Source organism: Dasypus novemcinctus, chromosome 30 (genome assembly GCF_030445035.2).
Source record: "Dasypus novemcinctus isolate mDasNov1 chromosome 30, mDasNov1.1.hap2, whole genome shotgun sequence".
Taxonomy (NCBI): domain Eukaryota; kingdom Metazoa; phylum Chordata; class Mammalia; order Cingulata; family Dasypodidae; genus Dasypus; species Dasypus novemcinctus.
In genome coordinates, this window is record NC_080702.1 from 25,411,104 (window position 1) to 25,414,776 (window position 3,673).

At 40.9% G+C, this 3,673-nt stretch overlaps 1 non-coding gene across 1 annotated transcript; it reads left to right on the top strand.

Moving 5' to 3' along the window:
- Positions 1-2,183: 2,183 nt before the first annotated feature.
- LOC111767069 (U6 spliceosomal RNA) lies at positions 2,184-2,286 on the top strand. The gene has a single exon (XR_002798969.1). It is a non-coding gene; the product is annotated as a U6 spliceosomal RNA (small nuclear RNA).
- Positions 2,287-3,673: the final 1,387 nt, after the last annotated feature.

A 3,673-nucleotide genomic window follows, 5' to 3' on the forward strand; every position in this document is an offset into this window, starting at 1 on the left:
GGCATTTATTTAAAATCTAAAGCTAATATTATACCAGTGGTGAGAAACTGAAAGCTTTCCCCCTAAAATCAGAAAGAAGAAGAGTATGCCTGCTTTCACCACTACTATTTAACATTGTACTAGAAGTTCTAGCCAAAAGAATTAAGCAAGAAAATGAAACAAAAGACCTCTAAATTGGAAAGAGTTATAACCATCTCTATTCACAAATAACATGTAACATGATTCTGTATATTAAAAATCCAAAGGCATACACAAGAAAGCTACCAGAGGTAATAAACAAATATAACAAATTTGCAGGGCACAAGAGCTACACACAAAAATTGATACACTGTCAATGACTAATTTGAACGGGAAATTAAGTAAACAATTCTATTTACTGAATCATAGGAAAGAATAAAGTATCTGGGAATAAACTTTAGGTGCTGAAACACTTATATACTGGAAACTATAAAATATCCTTAAAAGAAATTAAAGAAGACCTAAATAAATAGCAAGACATCTTTTCACGGATTGGATTCTTACTGTTAAGATGTCAATGGGGGAAGCGGATGTGGCTCAAGTGACTGGGCTCCCATCCACCATATGGGAGGGCCAGGTTTTGATTACTGGGGCCTCCTGGTGAAGGCATGCTGGCCTACGCAAGCTGGCCTGAGCAGAGAGCTGGCCCACACAGAGTGCTGGCCTGTGCAGGAGTGCTGGCCCATGCGGCAAACTGGCCTAAGCAGAGAGTTGGCACAGCAAGATGATACAGCAAAAACAGACACAGAAGAGAGATCCTAACAGAGCAGACCAGGGAGCTGAGGTGACGCAAGAGATTGAACTCCTCTCTCCCACTCCAGAAGGTCCCAGGATCGGTTCCCAGTGCTGCCTAAAGACAAGCAGACACAGAAAAACACACAGTGAATGGACATAGAGTAGATAATGAGGGAGAGGGGAGAAATAAGTCTTTTTAAAAAAACGATATCAGGCAGCAGACTTGGCCCAGTGGTTAGGGCATCCGTCTACCACATGGGAGGTCCATGGTTCAAACCCTGGGCCTCATTGACCCATGTGGAGCTGGCCCATGCACAGTGCTGATGCACGCAAGGAGTGCCCTGCCATGCAGGGGCATCCCCCATGTAGGGGCGTCCCCCATGTAGGGGAGCCCCATGCGCAAGGAGTGCGCCCTGTAAGGAGAGCCGCCCAGCGCGAAAGAAAGTACAGCCTGCCCAGGAATGACACTGCACACACGGAGAGCTGACACAACAAGATGACGCAACCAAAAGAAACACAGATTCTCAGGCCACTGACAACAACAGAAGCGGACAAAGAAAAAGACAGCAGCAAATAGACACAGAGAACAGACAACCGGGGGGCGGGGGGGGGGGGGGGGGGGGGGAAGGGAGGGGAGAGAAATAAATAAATAAATCTTTTAAAAAATAAAAAAAGATATCAGTGAGACCTACCATGATCTATAGATTCAGTGTAATCCTGATAAAAAATGTAGTAGTCTTTTTTTGTTGCAGAAATGAAAATGTCTATTCTCAAATTCATATGAATTGCAAGGGAACCCAAATAGAAAAACAATTTCAAGAAGAACAAATTTGAAGGTTTACACTCCCTGATTTCAAAAACTACTTTGAATTTACAGTAAACAAGAGTATGATACTGGCATAAGGATATACCTATCTGCCAATGAAAGAGGATTCTAAGTCCAGAAATAGACTTATACACCTATGGTCAATCGTTCTCAACAAGAGTGTCAACTGCATACAGCTGGGGGAAGAAATAGTCACTTTTACAAATGGTACAGAGAAAACAGAATTTCTACATTCAACAGAATCAAGTGGGCTCCTGCCTCACATAATTTACAAAAATTAACTTGAAATGGAGCAAGCATAAATACAAGAGCTAAAATTATAAAATTGTTAAAAGATATCATAAGGACAAATCTTCATGAACTTGGATTGGCAATAGATTCTTAGATATGACACCAAAACCACAAGCAACCAAAGAAACAATAGGTAAATTGGGCTTCATCAAAATGAAAAATTTTGTGTACTGATGGGCATTATCAAGAAAGATGAAATGCAGCCTCCAGAATGGGAGAAATATTAGCAAATCATTTATTTGATAAGGGATTACTAGAACACCTACACCCAACAACTGAAAGATAAACTACCCAATTAAAAATGGGCAAAGGAGTGCTCATTTTGGAGCACATATACTAAAATTGGAAAGCTACAGAGATTAGCACGTCCCCTGTGCAAGGATGACCCTCACATATGTAATGCAGTCCATATTTTTAAGCTAAGGACCATAATTAGTAGTAATATTTTGATGATGTTCTTTCATACACTATAACTTCTGTTCCACAACAATGCAAGGTGTTGGTGGAGGAGTGATGTATGGGAATTCAGCACATTATGCATGATTGTTTTGTGAGCCCACAAATTCTCTAGTAATAATACGTATAACAAGGCAAAGTGCTGGTAGAAGGGTGATGTATGGGAATTCTGCAGGTTATGCAGGACTGTTTTGTAAGCACCCAACTTTTATAACAAAAAAACATTAAAAAACATTTTAAAGGAGCCAAACTGAAAAAAAAAATGGGCAAAGTCTTGAATATAGCTTTTTAAGAGACTATATAATTGACCAAAAAGCACAAAATCCTTAGCCATAATGGAATGTAATCAAAATCATAATGAGATACCACTTCACACCCATAGGATAACTTTTATTTTTTTTAATAACTGAAAATAATAAATATTGGAGAGGTTGCACGGATACTGGAATCATCATGCTTTGATGGGAATGTAAAATGATGCATGCACTGTGGGAAGCAGTATGGTAGTTACTAAACAAGTTAAATATAGATTTACCATATGTCTCTGCAATTCCACTGTTTTCCTTTGCCACAGGGCTGCTGATGCAAGGTATCAGAAATAGGTTGGCTTTAGTAATGGGAATTTTATTAGGGGAAAATCTTACAGTTCGAAGGTTGTGAAACATCCAAATCAAGACACCACCAGAGATTCTGTCTCACCAAAGTCAACTCCTGGTAATCCTGGCATTCTGTCACATGGCAAGGCATGGCAGGCGATCTCTGCTGAGGTCTCTGCCTTCTCCTCAAGGCTTACCATCTTCCAAAGCTCAGCTGTGGGCCTGACTCTTCCTGGATTCCTCTCTCAGCCTCAGCTGCTCCACTTTTCCCCCAAGTTCAGTTGTGGGTGATCAGGCATAAGGCAGGGCTTGTCTCCTCATCTTGAGTTGTTCTGTGGGCCCAGCACCTAAGGGTCCTCTTTCTGTGCCTCTGTCCTCTGCTGACTCGACTCCAGGACCTCTCTTAGCCTCTTGTGGCATCTCTGTCTTCCTGCAGTGCTCTCTCTCAAATTAGGATAAAAAATGGCAGCTTCCTCTCTTTGTGACTCTGTTTACATAAGGCTCCAGAAAGAAGGCAGAGACCCAACCTGAGTCAGACCTCACTGTCCCAGCCCAATCAAAAGTGATCAAAATGATCAAATTGAAATCCTTTACCCAAATCTAGTAGAATCAAAGAGTCTCACCCACAGGAATGGATTAGTTCAAAAACAACATCTTTTTTTGATTCACCAAATTCAAACTGTCACACATTCCTAGATATAGACCCAAAGAAATTGAAAACAGAACAGATTGAAATAGATATTTGTGCACC